Source organism: Hetaerina americana, unplaced genomic scaffold, assembly GCF_022747635.1.
Source record: "Hetaerina americana unplaced genomic scaffold, ioHetAmer1.1.p SCAF_21, whole genome shotgun sequence".
Taxonomy (NCBI): domain Eukaryota; kingdom Metazoa; phylum Arthropoda; class Insecta; order Odonata; family Calopterygidae; genus Hetaerina; species Hetaerina americana.
In genome coordinates this window covers 3,978,829-3,996,374 of record NW_027286775.1, presented here as the reverse complement: position 1 = coordinate 3,996,374, position 17,546 = coordinate 3,978,829, and the positions used below count along the sequence as shown (strand labels likewise).

At 40.7% G+C, this 17,546-nt stretch overlaps 1 protein-coding gene and 1 non-coding gene across 2 annotated transcripts in view; both read left to right on the top strand.

The window, feature by feature from the left end:
* The window catches only part of LOC139688617 (acetylcholine receptor subunit alpha-like), a 500,693-nt gene that overhangs the window by 294,037 nt on the left and 189,110 nt on the right, over window positions 1–17,546 (top strand). The window lies entirely within an intron of this gene.
* TRNAS-GGA (transfer RNA serine (anticodon GGA)) lies at window positions 6,870–6,942 on the top strand. Its single transcript has one exon. It is a non-coding gene; the product is annotated as a tRNA-Ser (tRNA).

Sequence of the window (17,546 nt, the reverse complement as noted above, 5' to 3'; positions counted from 1 at the left end):
ACAATCCTCCCTCCTCCCCCACAAAGTCTACCACCTCCCTACACTTGTTTTCCATTTTCCACCCTCGCCACTCCCGTGCCTTAAAAGCCAGCAATCCATGCCTATAGTATCATCTTGCTTCTGTTTCCGCGCCGTACATGACTACGCTCCACATCAAAGTTTTGACGAGTCTTTTCTTAAAATCCTTGCGAAATGTATTCCCTCTTTCTGGTGAAAGCTTATTGGCTCAATGCAAATATTATTCTAATGTCACTGCTACTTTGAACATTTAGGTCAAAAACACTTCCGAGAACAGTAATGACATTCAGATATAACGCATAGCTTAACCTTCTCCCCAAATGGAAAACCTCGCAACTTTTCTTTTGTCTACGGTAGTTCGTGCTTGTAACCATTTGAGGTTTTGGACTTTATGGGAGTTCATTTACATGCGGTAAGGGGACATATAAATAATTATCCCCGAGTCACCACAAGGGCGTGTGGCGGGGGGTGTTAGGTCACCAGCCATGCATACACAATCCTCATCATGTCACCTCTACAAAATTATTAATTTGATCATGCACTCGAACAAAGTTCATCATGCGGAAGAAGGTAATTACATGCAATATTATTCAATAAAAGGATACGCATATTCAAGTCATGTGGGAGAACTGTTGAAAAAATGGGTCTATCAAATAAAAAAACATGCAGAATGTCGACCAAATATGTACCCTGCCTAGGCTAACTATCTACAGCATTGCTGTCTTTTCTAATTTTGGGTCAAATCTATGTTAATCTCTAATGGTACGGAGAAAAACGAAATTTTAAATCTAACTTCCTGATTGCACCTACATAATCTGATCTAGCATGGTAAATGAGGGTCTGTTTTATGTCCTTAATATCCTCAGATAAGTAACCTGCCTCAACTTTATGCAGTAACTTTAACCTGTATTTAAGCATACGGTCAACTAGTGGCTTCCATTCTAATTCTTCCAATAGTGTCTTCATACTGCCACCTTTTCTTGTCTGCCATCTTTTCACAAACCTAGCTGCTCTACTTTGCACTCAATCTAGTCCCAAAATTAAGCCTATTACATGAGGATCCCATTCAAGTCGCATGATACTCTAGCTAGGGTCTAACGAATGTGAAATAGCAATGTTTCTTGACCTCATTACAATTTCCAAGTATACTTTTTATGGGCGTGATAATCCAGGGTTATTGCGTTGGACTACTAACTGGAGGGCCCGGGTTCGATTACCAGTAAAGCCTCTCTGGGTATCTGCAGCTCCACCCAAGCTATGTGATTTTTCGGGTACCAGATCCTCCTGGGAAACCATAACTGGCACAGGGAAAGGAACTGGCCCCCCCTTAACACCCTGATGTTTGCATGTCGACACACGCCGCGTAGGGCTTTGGGCTGGGTGAGTTCTATTCATCACCTGCCATTCTCACCTCCGGGTTGATTTACTCTGTTTGTTGGTTCTGCATATTCCTTACCGCATGAAAGTCTAAAAAACTTCCCAGTATGTGCGAGATAAGCTACAACATCAACTGTAAAACATAAAGCGTAACTAAGGCATGTGCTTGTAAATAAAAGTTGGAAAAAATAATGGTATTATGTGTAATATTTATAAGAATTTATTTTGCCCCCTTGAGTGGAGGTGTGCAGCTAGGATAATCAGTAAAAATTCCCGAGAAAAAAATGATATTAAAACTGACGATACTCGACATGTTCTTCCTCATTTACTTCAATTCTCTCTTCTGCTTTACTACGAATGGGCTAATAGTAGTATATTTAACATATCTTTGCTAAAGGCACCCGCTACAATTAGCAAAAATTATATTTTTTAACCTATAATAAAATATTCTCCGGATAACTCATTCTTAATCCTGTTTCCGTGGCAATCAATATTCTCTACTTAGCTAAAATAAAATTGATTTGCAATTAAACTTACGAGTATGATAATTTCCAAAGTAATTTCAAAGTGAAGTAGAATAAGGTTAAAAATAGAAATTCGAAAAATTAAGAAACATCTTTGACTAAAGCGCGGATATGCGCAAATATTTCTTAACGAAAATCAGTTAATTAAAAAAAAAAGATATTTTTACGACGGTTGCTATTTATATTTTGAGCCTTGACAACACTAAGTGGTTTAGGCGCCAGGCGACATTTAAATTTGAAAGCTTGATCCTTCAGACGCTAACTTGCCTCAGAATATTTGTCGTTTGATCATTATTTGTGTTGTTTGCAGTGACTCGAAAATATTGCCTCAACAAAAAAATGGAGTTCACTCGTGAACACTTTTGTGCGATGATTTTTTACGATTTTCGACGTGAGTTATCAAGACAGGAGGGCATCGATCAACTTACTTCCACTTTTGGTGATGAAGCCCCATCTTTTGCCATTGTGAAACGCTGCTTTAGAGAATTCCATCATGGCCGCCGTTCGCTCAGCGACGAAAGTCGTGAAGGTCGTCCATAATCAGTTGATGTGCCAGAAAACATTGATGCTGTGCAAGAACTAGTAAAGGAAGATCGAAATATGACTTATCGTGAGATTGAGGCATCCTTGGGGATTAGAAGGACGAGCATCAATAAGATATTGCATGAATATTTAGCTGTGAAAAAAATTTGTTTACGTTGGATTCCGCATTATTTGACAAAAGCTCAAAAAGAAGCTCGTGTCAATTGGTGCAAATAAATGCTCAAAAAATACAATCGCGGTGCATCAAAAAGCTCTGTACGTATAACATCTACACAGGTGAAGAATCTTGGATCTATGCGTATTAGCCCGAAACAAGACGGCAGTCCACTGTATGGGTGGGTCTTCGAAGACGAGCCAAATCAGGCAAAAGTGATTCGTGCACGAAGCACATCGAAGCAAATGATCAACTGCTTCTTCGGAATTACTGGACATGTTGCAACCGTACCGTTAGAGCAACCTATAACAGTGAATTCTGATTGGTATACGAGTATTTGTTTGCCAGAAGTGCTTGGTGTAATGCGAAAAAAGAAGCGGCAACGAAGGATCATTCTTCATCATGACAGTGCAAGCTCTCACAGATCGGCTGAAACGTTTACCTATTTTACTGGCCGAATTGTCGAATTGATGGGTCATCCTCCGTACATCCCCGATTTAGCACCAAATGACTTCCTTTTATTCCCGTTCGTAATGAAAAAATTGCGTGACGAAAGTTTTTCGGTGCCTGAAGGAGCCGTTGATGCATCCAAAAACCATGTTTTGGAGGTACATACCTCAAATGGAGTGGAAAAAGTGTTGCAAAAATTGGTTTAAGCGCATGCAAAAGAGTATTGATTATCAGAATACTTAGAAAAAAAATGCATTCATTTTCAACAATAAATTACCGTCTTTTCATAACTAGGCCGAAAATATAAACAGTAACCCTCTTAAAACCTAAGTAGATATATTTTCATTTGTGTATGAGATTTCTTTGAGGAACGTACAAGGCAGCTCGTGTTGTCGTTTCCTTCGTAAACTATCATTTTTATCGCCTACGTTCAACAAATTTGTTAAAAAGCGGCGCCTAGTGCTTTTTTCGATGGATAACGAATCGTTATAATTGTGGCATTGTAATGCCCAATGCTTAATCAAACTCACTGCTAGTAACTTAAATGTTTTACACTGCATCAAACATATGCCAATTACAGTGAAAAAATCTGAAAGTTCAAAAATCGTTTGTCCTTTACAGGAGCTCATTCTTTTAAAGTGCAAAAAAATACTTGCATTTTCCAATTTTTGCTTTGTAATGCACATTGGCGAATGACTCCGAATTGGGAGCTGAACTAATATTTTCTGTCCGATTCAAAACCACACGGTTGATGCCTTTGGAAGAGCCTTCATTTTACTCTGCCCTTTTGCATATCTATTGGTTCCCATCTTGGAGTAATTATGTGACGCTTTGTGTTCCTTGACACAAACTCTTCGCGAGCCTGGTGCCCTTCCTCTGACCCATATTCAATTTTGAAGCGTGTGTTTCCGAGATGAATGCAATATGCTCGCCATATTCTCTACGTGGGGGTCTCATTTAAAAAAAATATAACGTCTTCTTCAGTTTTTCATCGCTACTTTTTCCAAATACGATACAGGTTTACGGATACCAGCTTTCTTTTCAGTCAAACTTTCTTTGGAATCTCTGGATATCTACATCTACATAATGCCCCGCAAGGGCGTGTGGCGGGGGATGTCAAGTAACCACCCGTAAAAAGGAACTAAACCACATGCCAAATCAACACATGCATCCAAACCCATTCCCCTAGTGGGGCACAAATTCATGCAAAAATCCTTTCATTCAACGCGCATGCAAATCGATATACTATTATCTAATAAATAATTCCACCTGGGAGTTTATTTAAAATTAATTCAATAACACGCAAGCTAGAATTTGAGAAGCAAGAAGGTGCAATTCCACTAACACATGGACATGAAATATACAACGGTCTCCTCCCCAAGGACACAGGTAGGGAATGTGACCCAACGCTGCAGGTAGCGGGAGGAACCCCCCACAGAGAGAGACGAGGGTATAGTGTGCATGTGCTTTTCCCAGGCAAGATCAATTGCGATGGAGATAGTCATGTAGTTCACGTGTTCATTACCGCTAATCAAAACGCCTCCTAGATTATTGTAAGTGGTGAATATTTATCATGTTTTTATTTTTTAAGAAGTGCAAAACGTTTATTTTTAGTATTTAAATTGACAAATAATATTTGAAAGTTGTTTAAGTCAATGTTTAGTGTATGACCATCTGTGTCATTCCCTATTTTCCTATGGGTTACTGTCGACAGCCGATATTCCTATGCTGCTTTTTATTTTTGACGTGAAATCATTGCTCTAAATAAGAATGATAAAAGGACCTTTTACCGTACCCTAATGGACGCCAGACGTTACATGTGCATAAACAGAACTTAAGCGTATATTGTTACTTTTTGTTTTCTTTTAGTCAGGAATTCATGAATCTAGTTAATTAGGTTATCTTTTTTCCGTACCCTCTCAAATTGTACACAACATTGCCTGAGGAGCATGGCGGTCTTCCTAAAATCCATAAAACCACATGTACTTGTTTATTCCTTTTTTTCCGGTTGGATGAATATTGTCAGTTTCCACTTTTAAAGGCAGAACTTTAAAAATTCACCAGTTCATGTATGCTACGGAATCCAAAATCGATCATTTAAATATATTTATAAGAAGGATGCAAATTTCGGCGAGAGCTCTTTCGGTTCTCTCTCAGGGATTCTTCCCCTAGGCAGGGGAAATGGTTGGCTTTAATGTGGTGAGGCTGCTGCCCCTTCTCCTGGGACGTGATTATAATACCATCCATCATTATTATCGGTCCGACTGGAACCTAAATGGGTATGTTTGTTACGTGATTATTGACGCTTTGGAAGAAATAATTTAGAATATCAGCCTTTTGGGACTCTCTGTAAATGTATTAACGTTTTGGCTTTTAAGAGACGTATGATTGGACGCTTTCCCAGACACTTTCGAATGCATAACCAGAAAGCCATGGGATAATCCTCCAAGTTCGTTCAGAAATTTTCAATGAGAAAAAATACCTAAATAGAAAAGTTAACCGTCCTAATGCCTATCCTAGGTTATCCCAGGTCTCAGTTTCCAAAGCTTTGATTTTATTCTACGAGAATTTATATTTGTGATGAAGCTGCTTTTGTTTGTTCATAAATATCAGTCATAGACTCAAGTCATTTTGCTAATTTCGGATAACAATATCTTCTCAGTAATTTCAAAGTCAAAAATTTAACTTATGCTGTTTGGACTGAAACAAATTTCTTCAGAAAGCCTTATAATTTTCTCATTAGATTTAACGCAAATGACTGGCTACTAGGCTAATCAATAAATGCGTTACTCTAAGATTTTCATTGCTCAGTTGCATTTATTCACTTGATTTCAATTATTCAATGCAGTCGGACTCCTTGTAGTTTTAATAATACGTACTTAAGCTCTCGCGCTCATTAAATCAGAAGTGATAGATGAAACTAGGGGGGCATTTCGGGAGTAGATAAGCTCGGAAGGAACCACTTTCTGGTATATTTATCCTCACCACCTGATCTTAACTGCGTTGGCACGGTCGTCTGAAACGACTTGCGCATTCCTTGGGTTATTACGTGATTCTATTCTACTTCACCGCGCGCGTGTTTTTCGAAATGTACTCCTTAAACTACTTGACTCCGATGAGGGGATTGCGAGGAAATTTTTGACTTAATAATCACTCAAGAGCAATAATAATCATTAAATCTATTATATTTTTCGCTTTAGTAGCAGGTCGTCTTGACTCGTAGAGAAGTATTTAAGGTGTATTGACGCTTTCCATTTCTTCAGTTCTGAAGGCAATTACCATGGCATTTCTTGGACCATTTATTTTAAGCATTGAAAGCGTATTTTGGGGAAAATTTTGGGGAAAGCGTATTGCGAATCACCATACATTTAGTTGATAGTTGCAATCCAAACAGTTAAGTAATTAAAGTCATCCGCTAATGTGCATTTCAATGCAACAATTTAAGAGTGTAAAAATCATTTGCCTTGATTGAGATTCGAACTCGGATCTCTCAATGTCCGATGGAGTACTTTAGTTTTAGCCAGTTAAGGTATCGAGGCGTCCTCTTAATATCTTAACTGTTGGGGGCTTTAAAAGGTTCGAACCCCGGTCAAGGCGAATGAATTTTACACTATGAAATTGTTGCATTGAAATGCACATCATCATCAAGGTATAAACAGCCTAAGTGTTTTAAGTTGGCTTTGACCTCGTGGACTGTGGCGCGTCGCGCACGACTACGAATGCCTGTGACATTGTATGCGCGGCATTTTGTCAAAACATCTTGTTCCTTTAAAAGCCCCAAAAATTTCAGAGTTTAAGAGGAAACCTTGATAGCTTAACTGGCTAAAGCACTCGACCGGAATTTGAGGGATCCGGGTTCGAATCCCGGTCAAGGCAAATGATTTTTACACTATGAAATTGTTGTAGTTAAGTAATTATGTTGACATTCCGTCCGGACATTGTGGATTCGAATCCCACCTTTGCTCCGAATGTTTAATCACCTAGTAATATTTTATAAATTGAATGATGTATTACTGCTTTGTTCTTGGTAGGTTGCATAAGTAGCATTTCCCGCTTCAATACAAATAGCAATACCATCGCCTTGCTAATGCCTTCGAAGTTATGCCACCGATTCTCGTATGACGCTGAAGAGAGGACACATAGCAGCGTGACGCCAAGGGCCCCTTCCCCAGGCGCCCGCAGCTCCCAGGCGGGCGAAACATCCCCGCCCCGCTTGCCACGCCCTTCCCCCACCCCCGACGGAGAAAGAGGGAACTGGGGCGGGATAGTCCTTTATAATCCACGGAGACTCCCAGAGGGGGCACAACTTATCCCTAGATTGCTTCACTTTCAGCAGTTCCCGCCCCCCTCCGCAGCCATGGGGTGGGGGGGGGGTGCGGGGAAGATGGGACAGAGAGAGAGGGGTGGGGGGGTGCCGTTTATCGGGGAAAGAGGGAAAGGAGCAATAAAAGGAAGAAGATAAAACTTTCGTTTGTTCGGTGAAAGGCTTTCGATTCGTAATTCGTAGAGTGTTCGCCCAAAGTGCCATTTTATTATTTTATAGTTCTGATGACGAAGTTGAGGAGAATTCTTGACCAATAGGAGGGAGGGAGGAGCGAGGGGGAGGGGATGGAAGTGGGGGAGAGGGTTTACCTCCTCTCTGACAATAAGAGGCTTATTAGATACTCAATTAATGAAATAAGTATTGTCATAAACCCAACCAAACCGTGATTTCGAATCGATGCCTTCCTCTCTTACCATTCTTTCGATTCTCTTTTTTTAAATGAATGGCCAACTCACAGGCCTTATAGGAGCGCCATCGATTTCATAGGTACCTAATAAATCCACGAGAGTGGATTTTAAACTCTTATAAACTTACTTTGATCCGTAAGTAATATATTTTCTCGCCACTAGAAGAAGGAAATTAAATGATGCCATATATTCAGATAGATATATTTTTGGTCGAGATAAAGTGCAATTGAAAACACATTTGTTTAATTACACCTTATAATGAATTATACATTAAAATTTATAATGCAATATCTATTTACTGGTTTTGCTGCCGGAGCAGTCAGAGTACATTCTTAACTTTCACAGTTTTGCGCACTACTATCTACTCATGTGTTGGCGATTTTTAAACCATAATTTATTGTTTAATCTTTTGGCTGTTCATTTATAGTGGAATTATCGGTGTTGTCAATTACATGCGAGTTTTGATATCTAGAGACTGTGAAAGAATAAAAAAAAATACATCCACTGTCGAGTAAATGGTAACCGAGAAGCAAGGCATATTCATCAATGATCCAGCTATCCGTTTCTGGGTGTTGGTCTACATCGATTCCTCCGCATCCCGTTCACCAAACCCATTCCGGATATCCAGAAGTACGGTTTCGTCGCTCACTCAATCAAGCCATGTTTAGACCTTTGGCCTTTTTTTGCCTATTCTTCTTCCCAGCTGAGGTTTTTTTCACTCTCGTTAACGTTACCATCTGGCATTCTCAAAACTTGACATAGCCTTAGAAATTATTTTTTCATTTTAATGCATCACGCTCTTTACATTAATGCATACTTATGTCGTATCCACCCTTGATATTCTTCTCACGCAGGACTATATATACTACCTTGATCAAAAAGTTCCCGGAATAACCACCGTGTGGCGCTCCCATCGTTCCGATTTGAGTTCTGTTTTTTTTGTTAAATTGGTACATCTGTTGTTGATATTCCCTTTAAATCTTAGTGTCATAACTTGACATTTGCAAAAGTTACGTAGCCAAGAGTACATCTATCTCTGTGTGTGTTGGCGATTTTTTACAATTTCAGAAATGGATTTAAATTTGCAACAACGAACTTGTATTAAATTTTGCGTAAAAAACGGATTTAGTGGCGCACGGACGTTGGAAATGTTGGAAAAGTGTTTCGGCAACGATTCTCTAAAAAAAACGGTCGTTTACCAGTGGCACGAGCGGTTCAGAAGTGGTCGTGAGTCAATCGAAGATGATGAACGCAGTGGCAGACCATCGACATCGAAAGTCGGTGAAAAAATTGATAAAGTAAAAGAAATGTTGGTCAATAACCGCAAATTAACCATCAGAGAAATAGCGGAGGACTTGAACATTGCCTATGGATCCGCCCAAGACATTGTGGTTAATGATTTGGGTTTCCGTCGTGTAGCAGAGCCAAAAGACCTCAATTTCATGCAAAAAAGAGACCGTGTTGACGTCGCAAAAGACATGATTTGCGAGGCTGAATCCGATCCCACATTCATCAAAAGGATCATTACTGGAGACGAGACGTGGGTTTATGAGTACGACACGCAATCCAGACATCAGGCAAGTGAATGGCGTTCACCAAATGAGCCGAGACCAAAAAAACCACGTCGTTTTCAGTCAAAAAAGAAGGCAATGCTGACGGTTTTCATGGATTACAACGGTGTAGTGCATCATGAATTTTTGCCAGAAGGCCAGACAGTAAACAAAGAGTATTATTTGGGCGTTATGAGACGTTTGCCTGAAGCAATTCGCCGAAAGAGACCAGAAATGTGGGCAGAAAACTCGTGGATTTTGCACCATGATAACGCACCGTCGCACAGTGCTATCATTATTCGTAATTTTTTGACGAAAAATGCAACAAATACCATCCAACAGCCACCGAATTCACCTGATTTGGCTCCCTGTGACTTCTTTCTGTTCAATCGAGTTAAAAAACCATTACGGGGAACGCGCTTTAGCAGCCGAGAGGAAGTAATGGAAAAATCGCAGGAAGCACTGATGGACATACCGAAAACCGAATATAAAAAATGTTTCGAGGATTGGATCAAGCGCTGGCATAAGTGTGTTGCAGTCGATGGGGATTACTTTGAAGGGGACAATATAGATTTAGATGAATAAACTTGTATTTTTAATTTTCTGAATAAATTCCGGGAAATTTTTGATCAAGGTAGTATTCCTTAACGTGTTTTCTTTTCATTCTCTATAACCCTTGTTCTGTTATCTTTTCATGGGCAATTTTTTCATAATTATACCCAAAAAAAGGGCGATTTTTACATGGAAGGCCTTTGTCCATAAAAACCATAAACACATTAATCAACCCGAAGGTCAGTTTGGTAGGTGAAGGTATAGTTAACCCAGTGCTAAGTCCGACGGTGTGTGAAATTCACACGTTATTAGGGTATTTAGGGGGGCCAGTTCCTTTCCCTGTGCTGGTTATGGTTTCCCGGGAAGGCCTGTCACCCGAAAGATCACATAGCTTGGTAGAAGCTGCAGGTGCCCAGAGTCGCTTGCCCGGGAATCGTACCCGGGCCCTCTGGCCAGTAGTCCAACGCTCTACCCCAGGGGAGCTGCGACCCACGGTTTGTCCGGATGAATATTTAATTTTATTGATATTTTGCAACTTTCTATGCTTTGGTTGAGCGTTGTGACACCTATTACCCAATGCAGACCCTGGAGGAACTTCCTAGTTTATACCGTCATAATATCTTCGTGATATTTAAACTATTAAAAAGTTACAAAATTATCCTCCCTAATATAGGCTCATCCTTTTTGAATTCCTCTGTTGGTAGTTATGAATATTGTTTCATCTTTATTTACTGACATGTCCCCCTTTTTCGCAATCTCATCAAGGGTAAGAGACATCTCTCCCATCGCGGTTATTGAATGAACAAATATATATTAATAATATCTATATGAATATATATATCTGCACTGAATTGCTGTAAATAGTTAATGTAGTTTGAACTCTGAATGTCTCAAGAATCTACTATATGGATATAGGGAATCTACTTGCCCTTTTCCAATGGCAATAGATCCTAAAAATCACTCTCTCTATCGATTCACAATTTTGAGACGCAATCTATTGTGTTAGATCTTACCAGGCGTATTAATTTTGCTGGAGCTAAATGTTGTGCCATTGATTTAAAATGTTCCACTACTACGCCCTTGCGGTGGCTTACGGCGAACGAGGTCTGTTCAATTAGTTCACGAACTTATGTATTACAAAAAATACTTCACTAAAAATTATTGGTCAAAGTCCCTTTGAGGATAGTTTCCTCCATAAAATATTCAGGTATCTCAATGGTGTTTTCACTTTTTGAAATAGTCCTGGAACGCTTCTTCCAAAATGCTCATATCCCCCTGTTTCGAATTTTTTCTATCTCCAGAACAGTGGCAAATCTTTTCCCTTTGAGCGGAGTTTTTAGTTTGGGGAACAGTAATAAGTCACATAGGGCCAGGTCTGTTGAGTAGAGTGGTGGAGAAACCTAGCGGTCTTATCTTTGGCTCAACACTTTCACGAGTTCTTAGATACCAATGAGCCGTCGTGGCGAAAAAACCACCCGCTTCTCCTCCAAAGTTATGGCCGTTTCTGCCTGATTCTCTCTCTTAGGCGTTTCATAACCTTCAGGTATAGCTTAATGTTGCCTGTCTGGCCTTCAGGTAGCTATTCGTGACGCACAACCCCCTTAGTATTGAAACAAACAGTCAACATCACCTTGGCATTCGAGCGAACTTGTCGAGCTTATTTATGTGTGGCGGGAGGATTGTCATCAATCTATTGTAAATATTACACTTCTGTTACGATGTCATATCCATAAACTTATGACTCATCACCATCGGATGCTCCTGGACCAGAATACAATTTCTATCCTCTTCAGCTTGATGAAACAGTTTTGGACAGACGACCTCGACGTCGCTTCTGGTCTGATGTCATCAGGTGAGGCACGAATTCGGCGGCGATGCGATTCATCCTCAACTGTTCAGTCAGGATTTCAGAGCACGAGCCAATCGGGGTGACACACACTTAAATAAGTTCCCTAACCGTCAAACGTCGATTTTCACAAACGAGATCATTCACTTTCTCGATGTGGAGGTCATCAGTCGACGTTGATTGTATTCCGGAACGATCGTTGTCTTCCGCCGATTGCCGCCCCTTTTTGTACCGAGTAAATAACTCACAAGACGCGCTACGTTTCATGGCAACCTTATTCTAAGCCTTGGTAATCAACTCATAAGTATCCGTGAAGGATTTGCAGAGTTTCACGTAGAATTTCATAGGAATAACGCTGCACGTTTCCACGGATCCCATTTTTCACCACACTCCCCGAACACCCCTTCACAAAAAAAGCCGTAATGAGTCTTGAATGGGGTCGAAGGTGATTATTTGAAACTTTTCGCGAACAAAACACCTCCAAACGGGTTTAAAATGACCAGCTGGAGATGCGATATTCAAATAGTTCGGATATAGATCTCGTACTGGGGATTTAGGGTAAAAAACTTGATGCCAACCCATCGACGGATTTATTAAATATTATCTCCGAGAAAGAAGCTATTTCTCAGGCCATCGTTTTGTAAAGGCGTGTAAGGATTTGATCAGGGCCTTGCGATTTGTCTATAAAATGTGGATTGAAGTCTTTGAGAGTTAGCGTTCGATTCCAAGAGAAGATATGTCAATTTCAGACAGGGTCACGGAAGCAATCGGGTAGTGACTCGAATCTTTCCTGTGAACTTTTATTTAAATCTCAATAATAATAGTGGCTAAATGTACTAGCTATTTCTAAACTGGTGGTACGTTTTTTTTCGTTGCTATTTATGATGGCACTGTTGACTTATTTTAGTAAATCTCCCGTATATTTGGCCAAAACACTTTTGGGTTATCATCCAAATATTCACCTAATCTTTTATTTTTAAAATCTGTTATTACCTAGTAACCTGTTTTCCATGCTAACGCTTTAGCTGTTTTATAGTTATATGTTTTTCATTTTGTTTTTGTTAGACTCGTTCTTACGTGATCTGCTTATTTTTTCATACCATGCCCTTTGGCGTTTTAATACTTACGGTACTTGTAGGTTGTGTCATCTAAGTTCTCTCCTCTCACTTTTCAATTTACCAGACATGTGTTTCTATATTGCAGCCCCATGTGTGACGTCAAAAAAAACACTCCAAGAAGTTCTCACTGTCTCTTCTGCTACTACCTTCCCTAAATGAACCATATGGCTCTAGCATTTAACGCCTTAATCAGTCGTAATCGACCCAGGTTTACTTTCTTTTGGATTTCTGATTTTTCTCATTAATCAATTTCATTTTAACTAGCACTATTCTGTGGTCCCAAAGGCTTTCATGTGTTGTTGTATTTTGGCCGTCTTCAGATAAATTTGTGGCTTCTAGATCAAGTATATTATTTCCTCTGATGCGTGTTAGTTCCAACCGGTTTCAATGACGTGATGAGAAAACACGACTCAGCACGACGACTCAGAAAGCACGACTCCTTGTCCCTAACTTCTGCTAAGACACCATTGCTTTCAATTCATGTGAAGGAGTGAGATGATGTGGGACTAACAATGAACCAATATCAAGAAACGCTTACTAAAAGTATCAAGATGAAGGAATGAAAACCGAGAAAGGAGAGTTCGACCGTACTAATGGGATATCAAGAGTTTCAAGGGATATCAATAGATGCAAATAGAATACCATGGGATCAATATCAGTAAAATACTAAGACGTACTCTATGTTACATATAGTACGGCGTGCCTCCGCGTCTCAAGAAAACATACTAAATCAATGGCACACCGTAAAAATATTTCCCGGATTAATGTCTATAGCCATCGGCTAATCGACGGATTTTACAGAAAAAAAGAACCTCTTTGGCTCTTCCCCGAGAACGCAATTCTGAAGACGACGGCCGTGCCGTCGAAACGACAAAACAACATATGTGAATGTCATTTCTTTACGTTTCTTTGGTTTAAAATTCTGCATCTGTGTTAATATATATATGCGTGTCGCCCAAGAGCTTTCCATTGTGAATATGTATATATTATTATTAGGTAATCTACCGGTTAAGGTAGGTTTTTCGATGGACGTAATTACTAATTAAATAATTTGTGGCTCCTAGCAAAACACAACATCCTACTCTACATCAGGTCCCTCTTCAGCCCTGAGTACTTTCTTCCTCCCTTCATCCCGTCCAACATCCATATCCTGTTCCTTCCCTTTCCTTGTTTGCCTAACATTCTCCCCTCAATTACAGTCTTCAACATCCCGCTGCCGATCAATAAGCCTGTCAAACTAAAACTTGGTATCAGCCAACATAACTGATTACACGAATACCCCCCACTTACATTCCTAACTCCAGTTCTTCCAATGCCTCCTTAATCATTTCCTCATCTACTACATCAACAACTACATCAACAACTACATCTACATTTTCTCCGCATATACGTTGAACAACAACGGTGATTACGAGCAACCCTGTCCTACACCTCTTCCTAACACTGCCCATTCCGACTCCCCATTCCCCACTCGCACCTGAGCAGTCTGAGACATCTGCAGGTGGCGGATTAGCCTCCTGTCCCTCCAATCTATTCCTACGCTCTTCAATATGCTATATAGTTTTTCCCAATTTACTCTATAAAACGCTTTTTCACTATCTACAAAACAGGTAAATACGTCCTGATTGTATCCTATATTCCCCTCGATTAATAATCTCATTTCTGCAATTGCATCACGCGTACCTCTCCCCTTTCTAAACCCAAACTGATCATCCCCTAAGTAATCATTTGCCCCACTCTCTATTCTTTTGTTTATTATCCTGTGAACAACTTTAGCTGCGTGGGATATCAAACTTTTCGTCCTGTAGTCCTCACATGATGTAGCCTTTACCTTTTTCGGAATAGGAACTAAAACTGATCTCACAAAGTCTTCCGGCCAGATTCCCTCCTCATAAATGCTACGGATCAGCCCATATAGCATCTTCCCCCCACATTTCCCTAGCATTCCAGTAGTTCCGCTGGAACGTTATCCACCCCCACGGCCTTATTTAGTTTCATCTCCCTTAATGCCCTTTCTATCTCATCGTCGAGGATACCTGGACCTAAGCTGTCTTTTTCTACGTCATATTATTTTTCAATGTCTAACTTTTTTGGTCTAAGCTCTTCACTAAACAGTTCTTCTATATACTACTTCCATCTCTCTTGGATCTTTCCCGCGTCGATTATTACCTTACCCACCTTATCTCTAACTGTAAGCATAGATCTTCTTTTCTTACTTCCCGATAACGATATAACTTGGCTGTACAGCGCACCGATTTCACCCTTCCTCTGCAGACTTTCCATATCCTCGCACTGCGTCTACCACCATGCTTCTTTTGCTTTATTTGTTGCCCGCCTCAATTTATTGTTTAATTTTTTGTACTTCATTTTGCCAACTCTGTGTTTACATTATTCCATTTTCTCCTCTCGTCCATCTTTGTAACCATCTCATCCGTGATCCTTTGTTTCCTAGTCCATTTCGCGTTAACTGTTCCAAAAGTGTCTTTTGCGGCTTTAGACAACCCTTTCTTGATGCATTCCCATTTCTCTACGATAGTACTTAGCCCTATACCATCATCCATGATTTCGTCTACAGCCTGTTGGCACTCCTTCCTTTTCAATCCATTTAATGCTTCTACATTCCATTTTCTAACCCGACGCCGCTGCTTCATCTTTTTGAAACGGACGCTACATTTCATAACAACTAAATTGTGGTCAGAGTCCGCATCCGCTCCCGGGAAGCTGTGCGAATTTATCACATTATTCCTAAACCTGTGTCTAACCAGGATATAATCTAGCTGATACGTTTCTGAGTCACCTGGCATTTTCCATGTGTACCTGCGTCTTTTGTGTTGTCTAAACCAAGTGCTGGTGATGACTAACCCCTGTCTCCTGAAGAACTCAACTGCTTTCTCCCCGCGGTCATTCCTCGTGCCTAAACCGTAGTCCCCGACCTCGTCACCATCTCTTCCTTCGCCTACCGTCGCATTCATGTCCCCCATCACTATCAAATGTTTCCCTGCAGGAACACACGCAATTATGTCCTCTAATTGATCGTGTAGCCTATCGACCTCTTCCTCCGTACGGTTGCTCGGTGGCATGTATACCTGAATAACAACCAAGTTCGTCGGTTCTGCTGTTGTCTCTACTAGTACAATTCTATCAGGTACCTGTTCTATGTTGACTGCGCTTCACCCTGACCCTTCATTTAATACTATGGCAACCCCTCTTTGGCTCTCATCCCCGCCGATGTATATTATTCTATACTGATCACTCCAGTAATCCCCACTATCCTTCCATCTCACCTCGCATAGACCTAAAATCTCTAAATTTCCCCTTTCCATCTCTCGCTTAACATTCTCCAATTTCCCTGTCCTTATCATTGTCCTAACACTCCACGTTCCTATTCTAACGAAATTGGTCTTCATCTTCTGCGTCTTCTGTCCTGCTGCTGCCGGTTATCCCTTGCAAGGGTGTAGTGGCATGACGACCGCGGAAGCCTTGTCTCCCCCGATACCGGGCACGACACACGGCCGATTGGGTTTTTAACGTGACACCATCACTTACTGGCCGCCCCACTGGGGTCAGACGCCATTTCAGCCCCCTCCCTGAGGAACATACGCTGCTTGGACTACCTTTCGTATGTCTTATATCTGGCATTGGTGACCCTATTAGGACCAATTATAATGGCTCTCGCCAACGCAGCTCTTTTGGTCATCGGAACGCACAAGCTGTTCCACCACCGTAGGGTGGTAGTCCGCAGATTATATATATATATATATATATTAATATATATACCTATATATACCTATATATCCGCAACCTGTACATGTCTCAGATTGCTCAGGTACGAGTGGGGAACGGGGAGTCCGGATGGGCAGTGTTGGGAAGAGGTGTAAGGCAGGGTTGCCCATTATCACCGTTGCTGTTCAACCTGTATGCAGAGGAAATGATTAAAGAGGCATGGGAAGAACTGTAGGTAGGAATGAAAGTGGGCGGGAAATTCGTAAAATCATTAATGTTGGCTGATACCAAGTTTTAGTTTGACAGGCAGCCAAGGGGTTGCAAGCATTGCTGAGTGAGTTGGAAATTCAGTGCAGCAGATATGGGTTGAAAATCAATATTCATAAAGCAAAGGTTTTGCGATTTGCTAAAAAGAAAATGGTGAAGGTGAATATTTAAATGGAAGGGCAAAAACTAGAGCAGTTAGAACAGTGTACGTATCTCGGTAGTGTCTTGGACCAACATGGTCAAAGTAGTAAGGACGTAAAGAGAAGAATTGCGCTAGGCAAAGAGGCTTTCACAAGGAGGAGGGAGTTGATGACAGGGACGTTGAGTAAGGATATTAAGAAAAGACTCATAAAAACTTTGATATGAAGCGTAGCTATGTGCGGCTTGGAAACGTGGTCATTGAAGCAGGAGGATAGACGTAGACTGGAGGCTTTTGAAATGTGGGTGTGGAGAAGAATGGAGGTGAAATGGAAAGAGAAGAAAACAAACGAGGAAGTACTTGGTATGGTGGACGAAGAGAGGGGTTTGTTGGGAGAAATCCTATTGAGGCAGGAAAAGTTGATGAAGGGGTCTATGACTAGCAGTGGGATGTTGAAGACTGTATTAGAGGGGAGAATGTTGCGGAAATGAGGAGAGGGAAGGAACAGGATAGGGATGTTGGATGGGATGAAGGGAGGAAGAAAGCACTTAGAG